The sequence below is a fragment of the Cupressus sempervirens genome, chromosome 8 (genome assembly GCF_028749045.1).
Source record: "Cupressus sempervirens isolate cs-2001-9-10 chromosome 8, ASM2874904v1, whole genome shotgun sequence".
NCBI lineage: Eukaryota > Viridiplantae > Streptophyta > Pinopsida > Cupressales > Cupressaceae > Cupressus > Cupressus sempervirens.
Window position 1 is genome coordinate 721,047,106 of NC_143125.1, and position 13,346 is coordinate 721,060,451.

A 13,346-nucleotide genomic window follows, 5' to 3' on the forward strand; every position below is an offset into this window, starting at 1 on the left:
TATATCAAAAGCTTGATCAAATCAGTCATCTTCAAAGACATGGAGACACAATAGGAACAAAAAGTGTGTAACACATATTTTCTTTACTTATGGGAATAATGGCCATCTTTAATTCCACTACAAGCTATGTACTGGGCATAGGAACAACACTGGACCATGGAATGGTACAATTATGACATGATACAAATTTCATAAGATTGGTCATACTACCAAGAATTGTTGGGCCAAACAAAAACCTAAGAAACAACATCATGACAAGAAAAGAAAAGAAAAGATAGACATTGAGCAAGTAAGAAATGACTTTTCCATGGTCTAGACATAGAAGAAAATGGAGGAAGTTGAATTCAAATATGGAGAGGTTTTGAGCTCACCACCAAATGGTGAGACTTCCCAAAAAAATTTAGCTAGAAAATCTTAAGAGGTTATGCAAGAAAAGAAAGCCTTGCACCAGTCCTTGTATTCAAACCGATAGATCACAAAGTATGATGCCTTGCGTAATGGGAAGATGGACACTAGTTCAAAATTCTTTACCTATGAAGATAGGACAAGTTGTCTCAAAATCTTAATCATTGAATGATGTCTCAAAAGAATTTATTGTGCTAAGTTAGAGGTAGGTAAGTGGCGTGTTTATTGTTAGAACCTCAATGTTACTTTTTCTTTGGGATCTATAAATAGGCACATCACATAATGAATATATCACTTTGTGAACCTAATATTTTAAGAGATTCATATTTGTGAAACCCTAGCTACCATAAGTGTGACCTTTTTTGTATTCAAAAGGTAGACTACAGAAGCTAGCTGTGTAAATGAATTGGATCAATTTACCGATCCAATAATGGAAAATGGAGAATACTTAGAACTATATGAACTTCATCTGGTAGAAAGAAAGACAAGTTATCCACTGTTCTCTAAACCCATTTTGATGAGCACATGAATGAAAATAATATGATGAGAGCCCTATCCTCACTCCCAAGAAATGTTCTTATTGATGATGTAAGCACTTATCTAAAGGCAAGGATATGCAAGTTGGGTGACAAGGAAATTCAAATAAAATTTCAAGAGTTCCTGCATGATGACAAATGAAAACCAAGTTTTGAAGATCTAGAAGCAAATAGCCTACAATGTATAATTGATATCCCTAATTTCTTTATGGATAAGTGGGTTAGATTCATGCTCAACATGGTGCACGATGAGTACATGTGGCTCGATAAACCCTACAAAATCACAAATAAAGTGATCAAGAGATTTGAAGGATTCAATGGATCCGGTTTGAATGACCTAATAATTAAGAAATATTTGTCAAAAAACATGGTTGAACTAATAGAATGCCACCATGATGTGTTTGCTAAAGGACGTCACTAATAAGAAGGTAAAGTTCGTACCAATGGTGATCGCACACTGGCTCTATCACTCCAATAGGAGTAATAGTGTGCCAAGAGGAGAAGTATATGGTGCACACTAGGTTATAAATGAACACACCCCACTTGATCTAAGTGGATGGTTACACATCCAAGTGATAGAGAATCTATAGAAGATAAAAAGGGACAACAATGCATATATCTTCAAATATGGTGAAATAATAGTTTGTATATAATTTTACTTCCAGAATGAGTTTCCTAGATTTCAAAAATTTTAGTGGAAGATGGGGAGTCACATCACATTATAAATCACAAATATGTACAACAAGTTGTAAAGTGAAGCCCCTAAATTACTTGATGGGTACTTCAAAAAGTTTTAGTTGTAAATGCAATAGAGGAAGAGGATACCCTTGAGTCTTGTTATGGATTATTGATAGGAAATATTTTTCCTAGCAAGCATGGACATGTGCATTATGCAAGTGGTTCGACCTTGAACCCATTGGCTAACTAAGTCATCATATGAGATTGATGGTGAGTCAACAAGGAAGCACATTGAATAGTTACTGGTAATGCCTATTGACCTAGAACAAGAAAGGTTTAGAATAGTTGAAGAAAAGATGAAAGGGCTAAAGGAGTAAGATAAGATAGTTTTAGAGAAGAAGAACAAGAAGAACAAAGAAAAATTCAAACCTCAAGATAGGTTGAGGAACAAGTAGGAAAGGAGGAAGAAGAGAAAATAAATGAGTCTTTTCCCAAGTCTAAATTGGCAAAGAAAACCACTAAGAAGAAATTCCTCACTATTGTAAAGCCTCCAATGGGAGAGACGTACAAAAGGAAGGCAATAGAAAAAGAGGAGAAGAAACCTCTAACCCTACAAAAGGAAGAAGAGTCAAAAGAAGAGACAAAGACTGAAAGTCTCAAATTGTCAAAAGAAGGTACGAAGCTTACATTCAACAATTTTTTAGATGATATTAAGCATGAGGGAAACTATAATACACTAAAGAATAGATATTCAAAATTGAACAAAGAAAAAAACGATAAATTGTATCTAAATATCTATCCACAAATCTTAGAATGCAACGAAGAAAGAAACAAAACCCATAAATCTCTCTAGAATGTGAGACAAAAGGACTAGGTTGACTTGGGAAGACATACTACAAGCAAGTTGACATAGTCCTACGGTCTGCAACTGAGGACTCCAAAAAGCTCGTGAACAATAGGTTCCATATTTGTAATCATTTTCGCTTCCAACCTATAAATCAACACAAAAAAAAGAGATGTTTGGGGGGTTTTGTTGGGGGAGGGTTTGCCAAGTGGTTAAGCCCTAGGTTAAGGAATCAATTGTAATTGATAAATGTAAATATAAATGATTGAAAGACAAGATAAATGTTAGGATTCACCTTGCTTGAAACCCTTGTCAATAAGATTTGTCATGATGTATGTTGAAGATTTTTAATTTGGTATGAAGGATGTAAGATATCTCCACAATTGAAATGGATCTATCATAATTGTATCATGGAGCCATGGATGTAAATGTGCATCAATGAAGAAGATAATGAATGCTTCAATATAGATCTCCTCCCTTGATGGCCAACAATGTGCTAGATCTTGAAAAGGAAATGCCCACAAAGAATCTTTGATGCTTGAAGAAGACTTTCTTGCTTTAAATACTTCAATGTTAAAACTCCTTGCCTTGAGTGTTTGATTATCTATGAATTCTTGATGTGAAAATGAATCCCCCAAGCCTCCTTTTATACTATTTTCCTAGATGGAAATAACCATAACATGGAGCCATGGATTTAAATGTGCATCAATGAAAAAGATAATGAATGCTTCAATGTAGATCTCCTCCCTTTATGGCCAACAATATGCTAGATCTCGAAAAGAAAATGCCCACAAAGAATCTTTGATGCTTGAAGAAGACTTTCTTGCTTTAAATACTTGAATGTTAAAACTACTTTCCTTGAGTGCTTGATTATCTATGAATGCTTGATGTGAAAATGAATCCCCCAAGCCTCCTTTTATATTATTTTCCTAGTGGGAAAATAGTTAAAGGTCGATTGTTAAGCATAGAGTTAACTGTAGGCTGACTTTTAAGCAAAGAGTTAACTATAGGCTGACTATTAAGTTGTGAGTTAACTTCAAGCTGACATGGAACCAATTCAATCTAGGTCAAACCTAAGCCAAAAAATGGAGGGAAAAGGCCTTCAAAAGGACTAGGTTGACCTAGGTCAACCTAGCCCTAGAAACTAGAGAGAAAAAGGTTCGAGAAGGCCCAGAAAAATGCAGAGATGAAACATGTGGCAAAGCAACACCTAGAAGACCATGTCAATAGGAGAGAGAAATGAAAAAGAGGCATGAAATGGAAGGTGAAAGGAGAAAAAGAGACATTGAGCATAGGTCCATCCATGGTTTGAGAAATAAATTATGTTAAGGGTGTTAAAAAGTCTTAAAATGCAAGCGTGTTCATTTTAAGATGGTACATTTTGTCCCAAATTTAGTGGTAGTATGAGTTTCCTCAAACTCATGGTAAAGTAGATAAAAATCAAAATATGATATTATCACAACTTAGGAGACAAAGAAATCATCAAGTGAGGAACAATGCATAGATTTGAAGATAACTCATAAATCATACTGGGCCATAAAGGCTAAAGTACTCTAAACCATACTCAGAATCCACATTTTCCCCTAGGAAACATGAGTCTTCATCAAATTTCAAAATCACAATAAGAGAGATGTTACTAATAGAAGAGAGAGATAGTGGGTGTGATCAACTTTCCCAATAATGTTTGTGTTCCATATTGTGAATCACACAAAAGAGGATAGGATTGACTAGTCCAGTGGGTTTGTGTGCTCGGTAGTCAATCCCATAAAGAAAAGAAAAGAGGAGGGTTGAATGATCTAGAGATTTTGTGTTCCCTATATTCAATCCCATAAATTTGAATTACACTCTTATGATATAATACTCCTATATTATGAGAATGGTTTGTGTATGTGCTAAGATAGTTCAAATGATCTAGCAATTGTGTGTGGCATGCTAGCCAACCATTCCAAGACATGTATAAAGAGAGAGAAGTTGGCTCTAGCAAGTTGTGTCATGCTAGTGTACTCTAAATGGTGTGCTTGAAAAATAAAAACATATGAAAAGCATAAGGGGACTATGTATGCTCCTAACCCCCCATTTAAGATGGAAAAATAATTTCTTATTTTGGCATCTAAAGGAACTAATGAAGAAGGATAAAGCAATTTCAACATCAAGATAGTATCCACAAGAAACACCTAGTCCAAACCAAAGAGGTCACAACTTCTATGAGGTCATGGAAGGGTAGAATGCAGAGACACCATGTAAGAAGTGAAAAAGGAAATCCATGAAAAAGACAATACACTATTATGAGACTCCAAGGTAAGTAATCTATCTACCATGGAAATCCAATTGCAAATGATGTAATATTGAATGTCACATGATAAAAAAATAACACTTAACCAAAAGAAATAGTGGATCCATGAGAAAGAGAAAATGAAGGAAAATATTCCCTTGCCCACCCAAGTATAGGGACAAGAGAAGAGAAAACAAACCTATTATGTTAGTCACAAAGCAAACCATGTATGACAATGGGCCCCCAAAGAGAACGCCAACAATGTTACATGGCATGTAGAAACATAATAGGGACTTAAATTATCATTTAAAGAAATTGAAAGTAAAATGGAGCTCATTATAAGGCGATATGCAAAAAACCCCAATATTAATGAGTTGTTGAATTTTGTAGTGCAAAGCTTGAAAATTATTAGTAGAGTGGTCATGACAATGGTGATAAATGAAAAATGAAAGATTCATTTTTTACTATGTTTCTTTCTACATATAGGCCTAGTAATCACCTTAGCATGAAGAAGATTAGGTAAAATAAGCTCTTGATTAGTAGGAGAAGATATGTGAGAGGATGTGGACAAAGAATGTGATTCAATGCATTCACATCCTAAATTATGATCATCAATGGGATGAAAAGAGTTTTCATGTCTCCCATTGCTTAAGGGCATATGATTTTTATTGCTAGATTTAATATGTTCATCATGAGTAGAAGCATAAACAAAGTTGGTGAAGAAAGGAGTTATGTGATTCCTCATGGATGGCAAGTCCTTAACTCTATATTATCCAATAAAGGTTGGTGTAAAATCTAAGGATCCTCAATCATCACCTAGAAGGGTTCTTGTAGGAGGAGGATCATCATTAGATTCTTCATTTTGTCATTCCTCAATATTTAGACAAATTTTTGGTTCAGTGTACACATGAAGAGTGTACTTGACATTATTATTAAAAAACTTAACTTTTTGATGAAGAGTTCAAGGAACAACGTGCATAGTATGTAACTAAGGTCTACCCAAAAGAAGATTGTAATTGAGAAGTCCAAGCATAACATGAACATGAGTATTCAAAAGAATTGGGCCTACTTTGATAGAAAAAGTGATGAGGCCTAAAGTTTTATTAGAAATATTATCAAAGTCATGAATAGAGGTATTATTAGGGTTGATATTTGAAAGCTTGGTGTTAATTGCTTTGAGAATATCCATGCTACAAATATTAAGCCCATATCCATTATCAACTAGAGTTTGGCAAATAAGATTACCATTAACTAGGACATCTATCATAAGAGCATCATAATGATCTCGAATCTCTTTAGGAGGTTAGTCATCATGATTAAACACAATTTGTGATGGGGTAGATGTAGTATTCATGCATTGTAAAAAGGAATTGATGTTACCTTTATTAGGATATGAAGTTGGAAGAGTGGATAAAGCATATTTTGAAGTTTCATGATATGTAGGAGATGTTTGAAGAAGTTCCCAAAGAGAAATCTTGGCAGGGGTATTACATAACTATGATACCAAATCATAATCCAATAAAAGATTTTGAGAAAGAAAAGGTGGAGGCAAAAGAAGGGATTGAGAAGGTGGAAGAGAAGTAGTAGGCTTAGAATTATTCCTTGTATGATACGTGTGAGACACCATATGATAATCCTTAGAATCATTACGTTCCCCTTTAAGAGTTATGGGACAACAACCCTTAAGGGTGATAAGAAGCTTATTTGATGAAGGGTATCCCTTGAGAGTGATAATAGCTTAAGTGAGATTAACTTGATTAAGATCTTGCTTCTCCATAGATTCATCACTAGAAAGGAGAGTATTAAGGAGATTTCCATTATCATCTTTTTATAAGGAAGCCTTAGAATAGGGATTATGGATGTCCATTAATGAATCATTTTATCTAGTAGCATCAAATGAAGACAAGGTCATATTAATGAAAGTATTTATAATATCTTCCTCTTTCTCTAAAATATCACTAAGAGAAGGATGTATTCTAGGAGAAGAAGAAACATTACCAGAGAAGGTATCAATCATGTTAAGTCTTTCGTGAGGAAGAGAATAGTGAATATTAGTATCAAGAGGTTCATCCCAAATAGTGGCATTATCAATGAAAGGAACATAACTATCAATAAAGAACACCATAGAGGAATGATCATGCATGGAAGTGAGGTTCATGAAGGGGGGAGGATTAAAATAATATATAATACCATCCTCAATCAATGCATCCCCATAGTCAATGTGTATATTAGGAGAAGGGGCAATATCATTATGTCACTTATCTCCATATGGTAAATCTAAGTTGATAGGAGGATGAAGTTTAATGTCAAAGATAAAGGAATAATATTTGGAAAGATCTTTAAAATACTTGTGCAATATGAGAAAAAGATAAGTGCACATAGAGTACTAGATCCCACTAATCATTCATTCGTTAAAATGTATGCAAGATTCCATAAACTTTTCAATAAAAAAGCATGAGAAGTACATACTCAATGTTGCAAAATCAATGGAAATCAATTCTAGATGCAAAGAGAAACATAAGGTAGATCAAAGGATCTGACCCTAAAATCCACAAGAAGTAAATGCAAAAGATGGTAAATGCCAAAAACAAGCCATCTAACTGTGATAAGAAAGGGGCACGAGGTTGGGTTCACCAAAATGTTTAGGTGAAGCCTAGGCCAAAGAAGAGAGTTAGGAAAAAAGAGGAATATCTAACTCCAAGAAAGAGGGTACGAAGCCCAGTTTCACCAAAATGTTGAAACGTAAAATGGAAGCACTTTAATAAGATGTAGGCCTCCACTTTACAGGGCCAAAAAGTCATTCAAGTATGTGTGTGAGGGAAAGAGGGGAATTTCCAAGTATGATTCCACTTATGAGCCAAATTAGAATAGCTAGGACCTAAAGGAAGAAGGGAGCTAATACTAAATTCCAATTATAAGGAGGAATGCAATACAAGAAAATGTACTCTCTTTAGCCCTTAATAAGATAATGTGAATGTGAAATTGAACTAATTACTTAAATAATGTAAATCTAGATGCTATGTAAAGACAATTAGCCCAATTAAGATGTAAATCTAGGGTAAGGATATGAAAGGAAATAAAATATGAAAGACTTCCCTTGAAATGTGTAGAGGAAGATGTATTTTTGTTCCAAAACTCATAGATCTGAACTCTATATGAATATCCATCCAAGAATCTCGAAATAAAATGATGAAAGGAACAAAACCCAGAAATCTCCCTAGAATCTAAGACTGAAGGACTTGACATAGTCCGGCAATCTGCAACTGACAACTCAAGAAAGCTTGTGAACAGTAGGTTCTAGATCCATAATCCTTTTCACTCCAAACCTACAAATCAACATAGAAAAGATATGTTTTGGGGGTTTTTTTGGGGGAGGGCTTGCCTTGGTCAAGCCCTAGGTTTAAGCAATTAACCATAATTGATAAATGTAAATGTAAATGATTGAAAGACAATAAATTTTAGGATTCACCTTGCTTGAAACCCTTGTCAATAAGGATTTTTTGTGACATATGTTGTAGATTTTTAATTAAGTATGAAGAATGTAATATATCTCCACAATTGCAATGGATCTACCATAGCCATATCATGGAGCCATGGATGTAATTGTGCATTAATGAAGAAGATAATGAATGCTTCAATATAGATCTCCCCCCTTGATTGTAGAGAATATGCTAGACATAGAAGAGGAAATACCAACAAAGAATCTTTGAATGCTTGAAGAAGACTAGCTTGCTTTGAATACTTGAATGTTAGAACTCCTTGCCTTGAGTGCTTGATGATCTATGAATGCTTGATGTGAGAATGAAGCCCCCAAGCCTCCTTTTATACTATTTTCCTAGTGGAAAAATAGTTAAATGTTGACTTAAGCTTGACTATTAAACAAGGAGCTTACTGAAGGTCGACTGTTAAGTAGAGAGTTAGCTATAGCTCGACTATTAAGTAGAGAGTTAACTATAGGTCGACTATTAAGCAGAGTGGTAACTTTAGGCTGACATGGGAGAGAAATAAATCAATTGGCAAAATTGAGGTCTTCTGAGCCCCAAAACTTATAGTCATCAAGGATTAGGTCAACTTGGGTCAACCTAATCCTGGACCAGGCTGACATGTGTTGACCCTAACCTAGTAAATGGAGGAAAATTTCCTTAGAAAAGAGCAGGATGACCTAGGTCAACCTAATCCTAGGGAGTGGAGAGAAAAAGCCTTAGGAAGGCCTAAAAGGATCTACAAATGAAACAGACTAATATGGTCAAAAGGGTAGCAAAGTGACACCTAGAAGACCATCTCACCAGGAGAGAGAGAGATGATAAAGGGGCATGAAATGGAAGTGGAAAGGAGAAAAGGAGGCATTGAGCATAGGTTCATCCATGGTTCAAGAAAGGAATTATGGAAATGGTGTTAAATGTTCTTAAAATGCAATTGTACCCATTTTAAGATGGAAAACACCTACCAGGAAAAGGACTCAAATGAGTTAAGATCTTAATAAAGAACTCGAGGAAACTAGTGGAGTGCAACAAGAGAAGATTGCAACACCACAAAAGGTGGAAGCACATCATAAAGATGACACACAAACAAGTGATAGTCATCCTAAAATAATTATGTCACAATGATGGACTCAAGTTTGGAGGACATAGAGAAGGAGAAATGCTAGACTCTCTCCAGTTCCATAAAAAGAGACATGAAGGTGAAAAGGAAGGAGAGAAGACAAAAGATAGAGACCAGGTCACTAATGTCACACCTGAAGAAAAAAAAGTACCTATAATGGAGATCCCATGTGACACAATGGAACAAGCCACTAAAAAGGGAGAATAGGTAAAGGAAACTAAATAAGAGTAGAGGCAAATTGAAGCACCATCATCTAATAAGTAGAAGACTTCAATCGAGATAGTATCCTCTCATACACCATCCAAAGGACAAAGGAGTGTAAAGAAGCCAATCAAAGGAAAGAGAAAGAAAGATTCTAAAGAAGAATTCGACAGCAAGAAGAGGAGAAGAGGGGGACTTTAATCCCAATAACTGATCTCATCATCCACATCTAAGGATGAAGGAGAATTATATGATGCACATGTTGAAGAAGAAATTAGGATATAGAACATCCTTGATAAAATAACTAAAATAGGAAAGAGACTTCATGATCTCGATGATAGAGAGTTACAAAAGTATACATAACTCATGAATAAGATATTGAAGTTGTCTAGAAAAAGACATGAAAGGTCAAGCTCCATGATAGTAAAGGCCAGACACATCTTAAAGGAACTAGCACTCGAAGCCCCATACAAGAAGGACGATGATCAGATTAGTCAAATAAATTTTTTTGTAGATAATCCTTATGAAAAGGCATATAAGATAACAAAGGTCACGGAACAACATGTTCCAATCAAATTTTTTAAGAAGAAAATAATTCTTATTCAAGACAAGAAATGGGAACTAAGATCACTCAAAGATGAAATTTTAGAAGCATTAAATAATATAACCCCTGTATTCTAGAAGTCATGCATTGCACGCACCCTAACCAGTGATCTAGAACAAAGAAGGGAGAAAACTCAACAAGATCTTGATGAAGCAATCCAATATTATCATCCTTTGATAGGATTATCCTCAGAGCATGTCACCAAGATTCAAAATACCATGTATTTGGTAAATTAGATTAGGGAAGAAGAGGAAAGGAAGGCAATCTGATTAATAGAACTATAATGTTTCTTATCTCCGCTGACTAGAATTATACGAGACCATGTCAAAGAGGAAGAAGCATGGATTTCCAAGTCACTAGAAAATATAAAGGAAGTCGTCAATCGGAAATTGGAAGATTTAACCAGTGGAACACTTGCTTTTACTCATCTAAAGGAGATGTGGAGACTCAACTCAACATAGAAATGGAGAGATACAAAGATATATTTGGAAACGTGTGAGTTGTTGGAACCTCATACCCTATACCCTTTTCCAATGAATGAAGAAAAGGGGGATTAAAACTAAAGACAAAAAGGGAGAATACTATGTAGGGAAAAAAGGGGAGAACGAAAATAAATAAACAAATAAAAAGAGAATATTGAGAAAAGGGATTGGACTAGATGACAAATGAGGAAAGAATAAGAAGAAGAATAAAACAAGAAAACCAAGCAAAGAAAAAAAGATAATGAACAAGGGAAAGAATCTCATAAAGAAGTAGAAATAGAGCTATCAACCCATAGAAGGGGGGAATAAAGTCTTAAGGCCGCATATAAGTAAAGATGAGACTTAAGTGAAGAGATAGGTAACTGTAACCTACAAAGAAAAGTAGGTCTTGTTAACAGATTTAAAAATAAAAATAAAAATCATAGAAGTTTTTTCATAAATGCCAAAGGGGGATATTGTTGGAAATGAATAGTCACAATGACATGATTTTCTAGAAAAATGGTGATGACTAATGCAAGCACATCCTAGGGTAGTTAGCAATCCTATATGCAGGAGTTTTTTGCTCAGATTTGTGAAGTTACGCTTTACATAGTTGGGGATGTGTTTGAGGCATAGTGGGGAACCTTGCCCTAAGTGTGCATAATAATTGGAATAATTGTCTTGAAGTTAGAGCCTTTTTGTAGTTGTCGGTAACGTGTTCTTGATTTATTGGCAGACTTTGGAGATTGTATTCACAAGATTCAGTCTAAGGAAGTTGGCATGTGGGCTCTTGGATTTGGATAGTTGGATGGCACATGGACCTATGTCTAGGGTTACATACTTTCATGTTGTCATTTGAGTTAGTTATGCATTGTAAACTTGGGGGATGTCCTAAGTATTTAGTTATTTCATGTATTTAATGTATGTTGCCAAGTCGACTTGTGGCTTAAAGGTGTGTATTTAATGTGAGTGTTTATTTAATGTAACTTGTTAGGTTGACTTGTAGCTTGGTTTAGTATAAGTAGAAGGTCTTGTGATGTCTAGTCATTTATTTTTCATGATGAAGAAGATGTAGTAGTTGAGAGGAGAAAAGTTTGGCAAAGTTAGTAGTTAAGTGTGCGCTTGGAAAACAAAAATGTTACTTGGTGGCTTGTGAGCACAAATTTAAATAATTCTTGAAGATTTCTACTAGACTGTGATTTGGGCTAGCTTATGGTTGGATCTTCTAAGGTCTTGCAAAATTGTTATTGTAATTGTTGATGTATTTGGCCATAACCCAGATTGCCTTACAACCAAGCATATTGGATGGAATCTTATGGTTCTATTATGAGAATTAGCATTTTGGATCTGAATTTCTATGTTATTGTTTGTATTTTGTTGTGTGGTAATTTGTTGGGGGCTAGGATATCTCCTTTGGGGATTCTCCTCCCTTGTACTGCATCAAGTGGTATTAGAGTTGGTTGATCTTGCAGATTTGTTGCTTGGGTTTTCAAAGATCTTGGAAGCTTCCTTCAAGAAGGTTGGACCTTAGGGCAGTTGCAGATCTCTTTGATGCTGTGGAGCTGAGGATTATAGAGAAGGTTAAAGCAGATTTCAGATTTCAGATGGAGTTGATGAAAAATGATATGGTCGTTGAGATCATGAAACCTATAGTTGGTGTACTGAGGAATGTGGGTATAGAAGATGGTTATGAAGAAGTTATTAGAGACTTTGAAGCTGCTGGATCTAGTGGTGAGGACCAAACTGATTAGATGGAAAGACATATGAAAGACAAAATTGGATCTTGCGAGGTCTTACAAAATTGTTATTGTAATTGTTGATGTATTTGGCCATAACCTAGATTGCCTTACATCCAAGCATATTGGATGGAATCTTATGATCCTATTATGAGAATTGGCATTTTGGATCTAAATTTCTATGTTATTGTTTATATATCATTGTGTGGTAATTTGTTGGGGGCTAGGACATCTCCTTTGGAAATTCTCCTCCCTTGTACTGCATCAAGTGGTATTAGATTTGGTTGATCTTGTGGATTTGTTGCTTGGGTTTTCAAAGATCTTGGAATGTTCCTTCAAGAAGGTTAGCCCTAGGGCAATTGCAGATCTCTTTGATGTTGTGGAGCAGAAGATTATAGAGAAGGTTAAAACAGATTTCAGATTTGAGATGGAGATGATGAAAAATGATATGGTCGCTGAGATCATGAGACCTATAGTTTGTGTACTGAGGAATGTGGGTATAGAAGATGGTTTGAAGAATTTATTAAAGACTTCAAAGCTATTGGATAACCAAATTGATCAGATGGAAAGACGTATGAAAGAAAAAATTGGTAAGTTGGGTAGATCTGGACCTCACTGGAAGCTAAAGCATAAGATGGAGGTTTCTAACTTCTCTAGTACTTTGAATCATGAAGACCTAATTGATTGGATTGGTGAATTGGAAGACTACTTTGACTTGAAGAATATTGGAGATCCACTTAGAGTAAGATTGACACAAACTAAGTTGGAAGGGCATACTACTCTATGGTGGAAAGAATTGCAAAGAGATAGAGATGAGGAAAGTGAAATGAGGATCACTAGATGGAGATTGATGGTGACTAAATTGAAGGCTATGTTTATTCATATTGATTATAAACTATAGTTTTTAAAGAGACTGTAGAATATGAAACAAAAGGATATGACTATGAAGGATTATACTAAGAAGTTCTATAAATTGACTATTTGGTCTAAGACATAGATAATTTTTT

The 13,346-nt window shown here is 35.1% G+C and overlaps 1 pseudogene; it reads left to right on the forward strand.

The window, feature by feature from the left end:
* The window catches only part of LOC149544472 (uncharacterized), a 31,168-nt pseudogene extending 18,814 nt beyond the window's left edge, over positions 1 to 12,354 (forward strand).
* Positions 12,355 to 13,346: the final 992 nt, after the last annotated feature.